The 14,859-nt window shown below is 41.2% G+C and overlaps 1 protein-coding gene across 3 annotated transcripts in view; it reads right to left on the minus strand.

Annotated features, from left to right (window-relative positions):
- FSTL5 (follistatin like 5) overlaps window positions 1-14,859 on the minus strand; it is a 580,307-nt gene that overhangs the window by 165,520 nt on the left and 399,928 nt on the right. The window lies entirely within an intron of this gene.

Below are 14,859 nucleotides of genomic sequence, written 5' to 3' on the forward strand. Positions count from 1 at the left end.
ATTTGCCAGCCTTTAAATCCACTGTCATAACATTAAAACAAAATCAGTTTTCTAAGTTTGAGGTTCATGCATCTCAGTCTTAGTCCTCTTTCTTAAATCAGTCATTCACAGCTGCAGTCGTGGCTTTGGGGTTTTATGAAACAGCAACTCTCCTCGTTCAGAAAAACCTCAATATCTTATATTTGTTGCAGAGCTCCCATTGGTGAATTGGATTCCCTGACCAAAACAGCTCATTTCTGAACAGACTAAAATTTATTATGTTTCATAGAAATAAGAGTAATAACCTTTTTATTTTTGGTCATAATCTCTAACAAAGGTGAAGGAATCATCACATGATCCCCTAACTTTGAGAGAGTTGAGGATAATTATTCTTGCTAATGATTTTTGAAACTGCTTGCAGAACCGTGAACTTTTTAAGTTGATGAAAAGGACTCAGATGTGTCTCTTTCTGTCACTGAGCCTGGCTGCGAGATTATGATGTGGCTAGGTTTCTTCAAAAATATTGGTCCTGGATACTCAATCAATCAATCAATTGTATTTATTGAGCGCTTACTGTGTGCAGAGCACTGTACTAAGCGCTTGGGAAGTACAAGTTGGCAACATATAGAGACAGTCCCTACCCAACAGTGGGCTAAAAGTCTAAAAGGGGGAGACAGAGAACAAAACCAAACATACTAACAAAATAAAATAAATAGAATAGATATGTACAAGTAAAATAGAGTAATAGAGTAATAAATAAATAGAGTAATAAATAAATAGAGTAATAAATAAATAGAGCAACAAATAAATAAATAAATAAATAAATACATAAATAAATAAATAAATAGAGTAATAGTACTCAAGAGAGAGAACTCATGGTAGAAGGGGCATAAGAGTTCACACTTCCTGCCTTTTACCATCATTTTCTAGCCTCTGCTGGCCTCCTGCTGTGACTTTTGATGTATTTCCCCGAAATACACATACTTTGTGCTTTTCACATCCCCAATAAACGGAGGCACTGGAAGACCAATTCCTGTATTTCTGCAGGAAAAGAAAGCCTTATCTATAAACAGTAGCTGTATGATGTCTAAGTCAATCAATCATGGAATTTATTAAGTGCTTACTGCATGCAGAGCATTATACTAAGCGCTTGTGTGAGTACAATACACCGAGTCAGAAGACATGTTCCCTGCCCACACCTTTTCTCCTTCTTACTTTAGACTACGAACCCCATGTGGGACAAGGACTACTTAGTCTGACCTGATTATTGTAAATGTACCCCAGCACCTGGGACTAACAGCTAACAACAGTTGCCATCAAAACGTCCTCATTTCCTTACATACCAACTGTTTCTCAGAACATCCTTACCAAGAAATTAAGAGGCTGGCTTGCCAAATCCACTTGAATGCCATCATTATTCCCACCTGCAATTTTGAAGCTTTCATTTCAACCTTAAGATCTGCCAAGCTCAGAATGGTAAAAGCCCGGTAAGAAGTTTCAGAGAATGCCCTTAAAGACATTTCTGGAGACTGTGCGGGTGAGTTCCTAAGTAACTCAGAAGAGGAATCAATATTTCACTTCAGTTGGCTGTGCAGCTAAACGTGATCATATTTTAAATTCAAATTATCCTGAATGTTTCAATCCTGAACGATTCCATATCTCTTTTGAGCAAACAGGATTATAATGATCAATAAAATAAATAGGGCTTTTGACCAAGGCCCTAGCAAAGCAAATTATTCCATCTCCCTTGCTCCTCATAAGCCTCATAGGCCTTGGAGTCAGAGGGTCATGTGTTCTAATCCTGACTCTTCCACTTGTCTGCTGTGTGACCTTAGGCAAGCCAGATCACTTCTCTGTGCCTCAATTACCTCATCTGTAAAATGAGGATAAAAACCGTGAGGCCAATAAAGAACGGGGACTCTGTCCAATCCAGTTTGCTTGTATTTCCTGCTAGCGCTTAGTACAGCGCTTACAGTAAGCACTCAATAAATACGAATGAATGAATGAACAAACACTGCCCTTATAAGCACTCAATAAATACGAATGAATGAATGAACAAACACTGCCCTTATAAGCACTCAATAAATACGAATGAATGAATGAACAAATACTGCCCTTATTGTCTAGACTGTCAATTTGGAATGTGTCCTTGTATTATACTCCCCCCAGTATTTAGTACAGTGTTCTGCACACAGTAAGCACTCAATAAATACAGCTGAACTAGCTACTATAGCCTGTCTACCTAATTGAACAGTGTTGCTGCATTCTACACAGCCTCGATCTGGCTGATAGTTCAACTCTGAAAGAAACGATTCCTAAAAAAAGGAATGTTGCTAGCATGTGTATATTTCTCATAGGGCTTGCACAAAATAGTGCCATTCCTATTAATTATTGGAAAATTTCAAAATATATTGCTTGCTAAGCTGTTCAGGAATGTCAGTTCTTTTAACAGAAGACACAACTTCAAATGTCATGAGCTCAGTTTTTAGCCATGTGCTCTTGAGGCCCCAACCAGTAACCCTGGATCATACGGGAGTGATGAGCCTCACACTTCAGGACTTTCTGGCTTTCAAGGACCACTGTACTTCCTTCTGGACTGGGGAGCCCATTGGAGTTGCTCAGACAGGTCACCACTCTAAACCCCAAGTTTCACAATATGAGGGAAAAGCCTTTGGTTGGGACATAGCAAAGCTGGGGAATACCCTGCCAACTCAAGTCCACCCCAAACACATACACTGCCAGCACAGTATTGTTTGGGAATAGTTTTGGAGTACAGGGTGAGATGTTCCCTCTTAAAAAAAAAATACAATTTTTTTCCAAACATCTGACAGCAAAGGGCCACAAACCACACCCTTGACAAACAAGGATACTATCAATCAATCCAAATTACTGATTGAGTACCTAACTAAATGAATTACATTCGTGGAAAGGGGTGTTGATGTCACTCTGAATTTATTACTACAGTGCATTGGCGATTCTCCAGAGGAATGGAGAAGGGGGGAGAAGGAAGAGAGAAAAGCAAGTTCACTGAGATAGAGTATCTTTTTAAAACTACTCAATCCAGCCCTGCTTTTTATATGCTTCTGAGCAATGTGCAGTCTTTAACCTTCCTCAGTGACTGCTGCCAAGGTCAGTCAGACAGAGCTAGCATGCTCAGCTGACTGGGGTCTGTACCAACAGGGCAAGATGGGCCTGAGTAGAACCTGCCAGCTGATTTCACTCTTTTCATGGTATCTGTTAAGCACTTACTACGTGCCAGGCAATTCATTACAAGCCACTGAACTGTTTCAGTAACAAATCTTCCCTCACTATGACTCAACAGACCCATTCAAATTGCTGAAACACTGCTGTAGCTATCCGATTTTGTGGTTGAGAAACTTCCCACCATGCCTGAAAAAACAGATCCTAGAAATAGCGTGCTCTCCCCAGTCAGCCTTAGGCACAGCTAAGCCAGAATGCCAATAATAATAATAATATTTAACCCCATCTCATGTCCAAGCACTATATTCAATGTTGTGACAGGTAAAAGGCAATCAGGGTTGACAGTCCCTGTCCCCCATGGAGCTCACAGTCTCAAAGGGAGGACAGGGATTTAATCCACAATTCATGGGTGAGGAAACTGAAGCACCGAGAAGTTGAGTGACTCGCCCGGTCACACAGTAGGCAAGCAGCAGAGGTGGGATTAGAACTCAGGTCCTTTGACTTTCAGGCTCGTGTTCTTTCCACTAGACTTTTCCTGGGATTACAGTAAAGCTGCTCTTGCTAAATTCTGATGTTTGAGCTTTACTCTCCCACAGTGAGAAGTCAATTTGTCCTTGCCAGCCTCCGTGTTATAGGACGCTAAACCTCATAATCTAATTTCCTCATGATTTTCTTTAAGTCATTTACTGATCTTTCTTCACTTTCAAATTTAATTTAGGATAATGTGGGTCTTCCTGATGGGATCCGTTATGTGATTCAATTTGGTATCACAGAGTAGTCAACAGGACTAAAAAGTCAGTTACAGTGGTACAGTGCAAGCATTTCCTCACTACTCATAATCGCACCATTTTTAAGGAGATAAGTACCTTGGATGGAAGTGATTGTCTCTGATTGGCTATAACAATCTGGTAACAAGAAGAAAAAGAAAAGGGAGATGGTGAAAATGGAAGACAGAGAGAGAGGGAGAGAGAGACAGAGAGGCTGCTTGCACCTAGTTATCACCTTTTCATTGGCAAAGGCGTATTCATTTCTTCAGATAAAATTCTCAAGTGACAGTTCATCATATTTCCCCATAACTGTCTGAAATCCTACTTGAACCACACAGCACTTGAATTGACACCATCCATGTAAATGCACTTAAAGTCCAATTAAAAGTTGTTGAATGTCAGTATGGGTGCTGTCCATTAAATGTGGACAGTACTTCATTTACATTTTTAGAAAGACAAGAGTGGCAATTTTCATGTACGTGCCAATTAATATGCTTCAGTAGTGTATCATTGATTCCACATGCTTTCACTTCAAAAATTCTTTTCCTTTATTTTTGTCTTTTCACTGGTGTCCGGTTATTATAGAGTATGTTCTAATGATGAAAATTCACAGCATGAAAGCTTCCCAGGAGCTAGTACAGAGTCGCTTTGGTTTGTTCCACTTTCCTCCTTCACAGGAAGGGAAAAGGAGCCCCATCCTTTCCCCCAAACGTGTACAAACATCTCCTTTCACCACGAAGCATGGCGATCTGGCTCTCCCCACTCTACAGTGGCTCCCACACACCCAGCTGATGAGTTTGGTGTTGATATACTGCAGGGTTCAGTTCCCGGTACACCCACATACTCTGGTTTTGGAGAAAAATACCCATGCCTCCGTGGACAGCTTGGCTTCCTTCCTCCAAGCTTCACAGAAAGTTCCACCTCCCTCTTCCCCCCATGCCTCCCCCTGCTCAACAGATAGTGGGACCTAGTAATTCAAACTCCAAGAAGATTAAACGTTAGATAATAAAGGCTCAGCATTGCTATATCTATCATCTTGAAGGATTTCCCCTGAAAAAGGTTTTGTAGAGCAAAGTGTGACAAATCTTCATGGAACTGTTCCACACTTACGGGAAGTGTAATGATGATGATGATGGCATTTATTAAGCACTGTTCTAAGTGCCGGAGAGGTTACAAGGTGATCAGGTTGTTCCACGGGGGGCTCACAGTCTTAATCCCCATTTTACAGATAACTGAGGCCCAGAGAAGTTAAGTGACTTGCCCAAAGTCACACAGCTGACAGTTGGTGGAGCCGGGATTTTAACCCGTAACCTCTGACTCCAAAGCCCGTGTTCTTTCCACTGAGCCATGCTGCTTCTCATAAGTGTAAGCGAGAAGTGGGTGGTGGGACAGATGACATTGATGTACAGTGAGTAGGTTGGCTTGAGAGGAACATATAACATGTACTCCGCTGCAATGAGAGGAGGGAGAATCATTAATGAGGACAGAGTTGACTGAGCATCTTTGGCCTGAAATTTGGGTTTGAAATAGAGAGTTTCAGAGGATTTTGAAGAGTGGGAAGATGTGACGTGGGCAGCATAGTGGAATATTCATTGGAAAAAGGAGAGGCAAGGATATCAGTGAGGAAGTTGAAGTATTCAGAATTTGGCAAGGTTTGAATAATAATAATAATGATAATAATGACATTTGCTAAGCACTTACTCTGTGCGGGGCACTGTTCTAGGTGCTGGGGAGATACAAGGTGATCAGGTTGTCCCACGTGGAGCTCACAATCTTAATCCCCATTTTACAGATGAGGGAATTGAGGCACAGAGAAGTGAAGTGACCTGCCCAACGTCAAACAGCTGACAAGTGGCAGAGCCGGGATTAGAACCCACAACCTCTGACTCCCAAGCCCGTGCTCTTTCCACTGAAACCAATATGGGTGCAGTTTGGATGGAGAGGAAAAGGCAAATTACGTAAATGTTCTGAAGGAAGAACACAGTTGGGTGACAGACCGAATGCGAAGGCTAAAAGAGTTGAGGAAAATGCCAAAGTTATGAAAGTTCATTCATTCAGTCAAATTTATTGAGCGCTTATTGTGTGCAGAGCACTGTACTAAGTGCTTGGAAAGTATAATTCAGCAATAAAGAGAACAATCACTTCCCACACCAGGCTTACAGTCTAGAAGACTGTAAATGTAATTGTAAATGTAAAAGTTATATGTAACTTATAAGTGCATTAGGACTCTGAATCAAGATGAACTCTTCTGAACTTGAAAATATGCTGTTTGAGTTACATACACATTTCACAAAATTATTTTTGATGACTTAAAAATATTCAAAATCTGGGACTCTTTCACCTACAACTCTTCAGGATTGTCTCAAAAATAACTGGTGTTAAATATTAATCAGTTCTAAAAGTTCAGGAACAACAAAAGAATCAATCTGAACATTCTGAGAGAAAAAAACGGCATGAAATTGCTAAATAAATAATTATTCTGGGGAGGTATTAATATGCCTTAGGTATAAAATAACTTTATCAGGATTTTTATCTTTAAATTTTCTGAAGCTGATACTGTTTTTTAGACCCGCGAATTTCACAAATTGTAGGTGTTACATTCTAGTGACATGAGGACTCATAAGAGCTCTCGTGATTCATGAACAGGTGATGACAAAATCTGGAGACAGATTGAGGGGAAAAATTATGCGGCATAATATAAAAAAAATCAGCAGGGCAACTAAATGAAGTCCAAAATGCAATGGATTAGAAGATCTAATTAACATTAACTGGATGGTATTCAGGATTGCCTGGAAGACTGAGTGTGAATAATTATGAAATGCTCAGACAGAAAGTCAGTTAGAAAAGAAAGGTTAAAATAGAAAGAAGATCAGACAGGTTCAGAGAAAGATTAGCTGACTGTGGGTAATAAATCCAAACAGAACAATCAAAGAAAAATGTTCTGCCGTGCCCGGAAGGTAAACAACAGAAAGCCTACAAGGTTGATGGGTTGTGTTCATCTGAGCATGGCAGCAGGATAAACAGTTAACTCCAATTCTGTACAGATTTTTCCCATTTTCTCTTGGGTGGAAAACAGCATCATGTGCTTCAGGATGTGACTGGTGTTTTACCACAGCAACAGATTCTAAGCACATGAGGCAGTAGCAGGGGTCCACTTTCTATCATTCAACTCTAGAGTGATTTTATTACAACCACAGGGTATTTGACAGTTCACCGTCTATACCGTTGTTTAAATCGTAGAAAACACAAATTCTAATGATTAAAGCACACTATGACGGTGATTATGCAAATGATATTCAAATTCAACATCCCTTAATTGAACTGATACGACCTTGTCTAACTCTACTGTGGCATCTTACAATTTGGAATACCATTACTGAAGTTATTACTGACAAACAAGGTGGATAAAGTAGAAAATAAAGCAACTATTCCTAATTTTCACAGCACTGTGTTAGCAGCATGGCCAAGTGGAAAGAGCATGGGCCTCAGAGTCAGGGGACCTGGGCTTCTGTAGATCGTAGTTATTCAGCACTTCATTCATTCATTCAACTGTACTTATTGAGCGCTTACTGTGTGCACAGCACTGTACTAAGCCCTTGGAAAGTACAAATTGGCAACATATAGAGATGGTCCCTTACCCAACAACGGGCTCACAGTCTAGAAGGGGGAGACAGACAACAAAATAAAACAAGTAGACAGGTGTCAATACCATCAGAATAAATAGAATTATAGCTATATATACATCATTAATAAAATAGAGTAAGAAATATGTACAGATGTACACAAGTGTTGTGGGGAGGGGAAGGGGGTAGCGTGGAGGGAGGGGGGCGATGAGGAGGGGACAAGGAGGAGGAGAGGAAAAAAGGGGGGGCTCAGTCTGGGACGGTCTCCTGGAAGAGGTGAGCTCTCAGTAGGGCTTTGAAGGGAGGAAGAGAGCTAGTTTGGTGGATGTGTGGAGGGAGGACATTCCAGGCCAGAGGTAGGATGTGGGCTGGGGGTCGATGGCAGGACAGGCGAGAACGAGGCCCAGTGAGGAGGTTAGCGGTGGCAGAGGAGTGGAGGGTGCGGGCTGGACTGGAGAAGGGGAGAAGGGAGGTGAGGTAGGAGCAGGTGAGGTGATGGAGGGCTTTGAAGCCGAGAGTGAGGAGTTTTTGCCTGATGCGTAGGTTGACTGGTTGCCACTGGAGATTTTTGAGGAGGGGAGTGACATACCCAGAGCGTTTCTGTACAGAGGTAGTCCAGGCAGCAGAGTGAAGTATAGACTGAAGCAGGGAGTGACAGGAGGATGGGAGATCAGAAAGGAGGCTTATGCAGTAATCCAGTCAGGATAGGATGAGAGACTGAACCAGCAAGGTAGTGGTTTGGATGGAGAGAAAAGGGCAGATCTTGGCGATGTTGTGGAGGTGAGACCAGTAGGTTTTGGTGATGGATTGGATATGTGGGGTGAATGAGAGAGCGGAGTCAAGGATGACACCAAGGTTGCGGGCTTGTGAGACTGGAAGGATGGTAGTGCCGTTTACAGTGATGGGAAAGTCAGGGTTTGGGAGGGAAGACAAGGAGCTCAGTCTTGGACATGTTGAGTTTTAGATGGCAGGCAGACATCCAGATGGAGGTGTCCTGAAGAGAGGAGGAGATACGACCCTGGAGAGTGGGAGAGAGAGCAGGGGCAGAGATGTAGATTTGGGTGTCATCCAGCGTAGTGATGATAGTTGAAACCGTGGGAGCGAATGAGTTCACCGTGATGGAGAAAAGAAGGGTACCAGGGATGGGAGGGAGAGGAGGAGCCCGCGAAGGAGACTGAGAATGAACGGTAAATTGCTACAAATGAAGTAAAACAAGTTTGCCATAAAAAATTAAGGAAAGAGTTTTGAGAAATCTAAATTATTACCTATGCATCTCCCCACATAAAATCCTAAAACTCTCCCTGCTGGGGAATCATTAACACTTAGTTCTAAAATACAATCTATTGGACTGTAAACTTCCTGGGGGAAGAGATCTACTCTACCTATTCTATTGTATTCTTCCAAGTGCTTAAACCAGTGCTTCGCCCACAGTAAGCACTCAATAAATATGATCGAATACATGAACAAATACCACTGATTGATTGCTTGCTTGATACAAAACAATACATATGAAAATATCTGACTGGACTTAAAATATCAGACTGGATTTAAATAGTGAATATCTGACACAATTCATTGGCAGAAGAGATGACAAGATGAAAACCAAGTATAGTGAGAGATAGTCAGAGATACCTTTTAGTTACAAAATAAAACTGGTCCATTTGTTATAGATATAACTATAACTATATATATATATATATATATATATATATATATATATATATATTCAAAGACTATGAGCCCACGTGGGACAGGCACTGTGTCCAACCTATTTAGCTTGTATATCTACCCTAGTGCTTAGCACAGTGCTTGGCATACAGTAAGTCTTTAACAAATGCCATTATTATTATTACTATTATTAATAATAATAATCTATAAAAATATATACATGCGAGGCAGCATCTTGTTAAAGCAGTAAAACACTCAAGGAGAGTAGTGTCAAGTCTAAATAAAGCCAATTAACCTGATTTGAAAAGATGTGGATAACTTTGTCCTAAGAAAAGATAACTTTCTTCAATGTGGTGAGCATATAGAATATAACTGCATTGATTATGCTAACGTTTTATTTTAGGGATATCCAGGGATATTAGGAATCAGTGTAACTACTTTTAAATCTTGAAGCTAAAAACATTTTTTGCATATCACAGTCTAAATATTTAATATTAATATTTATTGAGGACCCTGATGTGCTAGACAGAACAACTTGTTCAGTGATCATTTATGTCATCATTCCTGTTATATGCATTTTAGGAGTGGTTCATAACATTCTCTCTAGCACAGACTCTGGTCCTCCCTTGAATTTTAAATATTCCCATATATTGTGAGGAAGATCAGAGCAGAAAATCTCCTATATTTAAGGGAAAAGGGAGAATAGATTCTGGAAGTTTTCATAAAATGTATAGCAAAACTAAGGATTCCATTTGTGTTTACAGATGTGTGCATAGCGCTATTGATTTTTCAGACAAGTAAACACTCAGGATTTATTGCTACCTCCAACTGACATCCATACCTGTTGCAGTTTAATCTCTAAAGGATAGTCTTCCAGCAATTCAACTAAAAAAGGAAGATCCAAAGGGAAAACCACAGGGGTAGCCTTTTGGAGGTGAAGGTGTGATTACCCGGATAAGAAGTACCGTAGCAAAGTTCCTCTGGTCGGACGCAATAAATCTTGTTAGCTTGATTTTACTGACCAGGACTCAGAGACTGAATCAATAAGGCTAGGTTAGTCTGTTCCTTTTATATCATCAAAAAGTGATAGCAGTTGGCCAGGCATTAAATACATTTATTCTTATTATCTATGATAATAAGTTTAGGATGAAAGGAATGACAGCTGTGTCCTCTCTGACACTTCTCTGCCCACCCTTATTTGCTGGGTAACAAAGCAACATCAAAGGGCCCAAGTCTGAGGGAGGAGAATATCAGTCCTCAAAGGCTTACAAATGCAGTCCTTCCCTATCAGGCTTGCTTAGCTCCAACAGTCGGAGCAATGCCCAGGGATTCCAAAATCCATTTGATTCTTGGGCCCAAGAAGAAGTAGCATGAAATACTATTGTTAGAAGACCAATACTGGTTGAAAATTAAATGAGTAGAGAGATTGCTCTCATAGATCAGCAGAATCTGCCTTGAGTCAGCCCCCTTTCCGGGGCAAGAGGGGACAATGGCAGTTGATAGGAGTTCCAATCAAAATGGATATTCCAACAAGCTCCATGGATACGGCACGTTCAGTGCTGAGGACAGCAGCGAACAAAGAGAAAAGGTGTCGCATATCCAGGAGCAAATACTTTTATCACTGTATCTTCTTGGCTCAGTGGAAAGAGCACAGGCTTTGGAGTAAGAGGTCATGGGTTCATATCCCAACTCTGCCATCAGCTGTGTGACTTTGGGCATGTCACTTAATAGTATTAACACCATTGACAAAATAAATTGGATAGTAAATATGTACAAGTAAAATAAAGAGTAATAAATCTGTACAAACATTTACACAGGTGCTGTGGGGAGGAGGAGGAGGTAGGGCAGGGGTATGGGGAGGAGGAGAGGAATAAGGGGGCTCAGTCTGGGAAGGCCTCTTGGAGGAGGTGAGCTCTCAGTAGGGCTTTGAAGGGAGGAAGAGAGCTAGCTTAGTAAGTTAGTAGTTAGTAACTAACTACCGCTCATCCCTCCGCCCAGCCCCAAAGCATTTATATATATATATCTGTAATTTATTTATCCTTTTGCTCTTCCCCTCTCAGCCCCAAAGCTGTACATATCTGTACATATCTGTAATTTTATTTACTTGTTTTGATGTCTGTCTCCCCTACTCTACACTGTGAGCCTGCTGTGGGCAGGGAATGTGACTGTTTATTGTTGAACTTTCCCAAGTTACTTAGTACTACTTCCTTACTACTTACTAAGTAGTTAGTAACTCAGTAGTTAGTAAGGGTCACCTGTCCCATTTTTCCAGTTAATAGTCAAGCTAAGACCAAGGCAGGCCTGGAAAATGGGACCTGAGTCGGTGCTCATGAGAATATCAAGCTGGCTACACCTGGGCTCTGCAGCCTCTGATAACCAACCACATCAAGCTGACCGGCCCTAACGGACCACGACTCTCAATCTCGCCTGTCTGACAACTGACCCCCTAGCCCACATCCTGCTTCTGGACTGCAATGCCCTTCCTCCTCAAATTCCACAGACAACCACTCTCCCCGACTTCAAAGCCTTATTGAAGGCATATTTCCACAAAGAAGCCTTCCCAGATTAAGCCCCACTTTTCCTCATCTTCCACTCCCTTCTGCGTCACCCTGACTTGCTCATCCCCCCACCCAGCCCCGAAGCATTTATGTATATATCTGTAATTTAGTTATCCTTTTGCTCTTCCCCTCTCAGCCCCAAAGTTGTACATATCTGTAATTTTATTTACTTGTTTTGATGTCTGTCTCCCCGGCTCTAGACTGTGAGCCCATTGTGGGCAGGGGATGTGACTGTTTATTGTTGTACTTTCCCAAGCCCTTAGTACAGTGCTCTGCACATAGTAAGCACTCAGTAAATACAATTGAACAAATGAATGAATGACATAGTCATGCTGGAGAACTGCTCATAAAATGAAGGTCAGAACCTTCACTAAAGTACAGTGGAGTAGTAATATCCATGGAAAGTAGGAGGTATTACCAGAGGCCCACCCACTCGCCCGGATTAATTGGGGGTTCTCACTCCAGGACTGCTTGGGACAGGATTTAGACTCCCAAACTGAAGGTTGTTTTGGTAAATCATACGTGAGGAGGGTTAGTATTTTCAACTGCTCTAGAAACAGACTGGAATGTTTCCCAGTCGGGATCATTAGATCAGTTTATGAACAGTTTCCTATACGAGTAATTATCTAAGACACTTATGCAGATAGAAGGATATTTAGTATAGTAAAGTGTAGTAGAGTTAGACAACCCTAATGTTTGTTCTCCAGTTTGAACCCATGTATGAGCAAATAAATCTGAGTTGTTAAACTTCTCATTTGCATGTTATTTCTCTTCTTGTTGACAGCCTGAGCTCAGTTACCCCTTGAATCCTGAACCCAATTCTGCCTTTGCCAGGAGTTGGCCACTCAAGGCAACGGCAGGTATGATGATGATGATGATGATGGTGGTATTTGTTAAGTGCTTACTATGTGCCAAGCACTGTTCTAAGCACTGGAGGGGATACAAGGTGATCAGGTTGTCCCACGTGGGGCTCCCAGGCTTCATCCCCATTTGACAGATGAGGGAACCGAGGCCCAGAGAAGTGAAGGGACTTGTCCGAAGTCACACAGCCAACAAGTGGCGGAGCCGGGATTAGAAGCCACGACCTACAACTCCCAAGCCCGGGCTCTTTCCACTGAGCCACGCTGCTTCTCTAGGACGATTACTCAGGCGTCCAGGTAGGTGACATGGTTGCAATCAGAGTCTAAACAAAGGCATCTCATAGATAGTCCGTCAGCGGGAATTGCAAGACGATGGTTCCCTGAAGTCACAGGAGGCACCAAAATGTGTGAAAAAGTGCATTCAAACCCTCAAGAAGGGTAACCATTCATTCAATCGTATTTATTGAGCCCTTACTGTGTGCAGAGCACTGTACTAAGCGCTTGAGAAGTACAAGTTTGCAACATATAGAGATGGTCGCTACCCAACAGCGGGCTCACAGTCTAGGAAGGGGAGAACTGTTGTTCTCTTTAACAACAACCCTATCGTAACAAATATCCACAGCTTAAAGTAGCAAGTGGCAAAATAGGTATTTTTCCAAGAGTGTCTATCAGGTACCATCAGAACAATGAGTATGATGAAGAGATAATCAAAACTGGTTCAAAGATTTAAAAACTAGTTTCAAGTAGCACAGTAAAGCCCTGATCTTGATCCACACTATGGGAGTCACTCTTATCATTATCACTGCAACCACTCTTTTTTATGGTATTTAAGTCCAGCGGTAGATACAAGTTAATCAGGTTAGGACACAGTCTTTGTCCCACATTGGGCTCACAGTCTTAATTCCCATTTGGCAGATGAGGGAACTGAGGTACAGGGAAATAATAATGATGGTATTTGTTAAGTGCTTACTATGTTCTATGCGCTGGAAATGAAGTGACTTGCCCATGGTCACATAGTAGACAAGTGACAGAGCCTGGATTAGAACCCAGGTCCTTCTGATTTCCAAGGCCATTCTTTGTCCACTAAGCCACACTGCTTCTCTACCATTTCAGCCCATTCCTGTTCTTGGTCCCATCCGATTTTTAAGAAGTGGGCATTTGGTCTCATTTATCTTACCCCACAATTACAAGGATGTTTTTAATCATTTAAAACCAGGCCAAATGAACTGTTTGGTCTGCCATAAAAGTGCATACACAGTCTTTTCCATAATGTCTACTTTTTACTCGGTTCATTCTGTGATCTACCAACTCAGTCCTGCTTCCAGCACCCTGGAAGGTTCTAAACCAGAATAGTGAAGACATACTGCCTGCCCCTCCTCTTAATTCTCCTCTGGTAGCTAGTGTCTCTTTCTGCCTGGTAAATAAAACCTATATTAAGTCACAGAGGCATTCTTCCACGACTACAAAAAATACTACTGCCTACGTAAAGCGAGGAAACTAGGATAAATGTTTTCAAAATCCTAAAACTGTATTTGGATTATGTCCACAGGCAGAGTTCCTTAAACACAGTTCACTTTCTAATGGAATGAACAGGGTTCCAATTTGCCAGAACTCATTGCCATGAAGTGGGTAAAAACATACAATTCAAGTGATAAGCCTACTAATGATAGATAACTACCCATCATAAACTGTCATTAATTCAGCAGGTTGAATCCTGGTGCTTGAAAGTAGCTACCTAACTAGCACAGAAATAAATAGGAACATAAAACCTCTGTACTTTTTTTTTTAACAAAAGGTAACTTTCACAACCATGTGAAACATTTGTTTTAATAGATGGAAAGATATTGGAGCCCCCTTCTAGGAAGGACTGAACAAATGTTTTGAGAAATGATTCTAGAATGAAAAAGTTACTAGGTAGCCTAAAATATTAAAGAATATTATTAAATATTGAAGGGAAAGTTTCTACACTAAGTTTCTTACTATGGTTGAATGGTGCAAATGTCAGGATAGATAATCCTTTTTTTTTTCTACCCATGCCCTTCAGTATCCAATCAAAGTTTGTCCAAAATTACGGTATCGGAATTTTGACATTTCTCCTCAACCACTAAAAAAAAGGTTGGGATTAGCTACCCAGTTTATGCCTTCAAACACATAATAGAAATCTGAAGACAAACTTTTGTACCTGTATTTTCATTTGGCCACA

Source organism: Tachyglossus aculeatus, chromosome 12 (assembly GCF_015852505.1).
Source record: "Tachyglossus aculeatus isolate mTacAcu1 chromosome 12, mTacAcu1.pri, whole genome shotgun sequence".
NCBI classification, from domain to species: domain Eukaryota; kingdom Metazoa; phylum Chordata; class Mammalia; order Monotremata; family Tachyglossidae; genus Tachyglossus; species Tachyglossus aculeatus.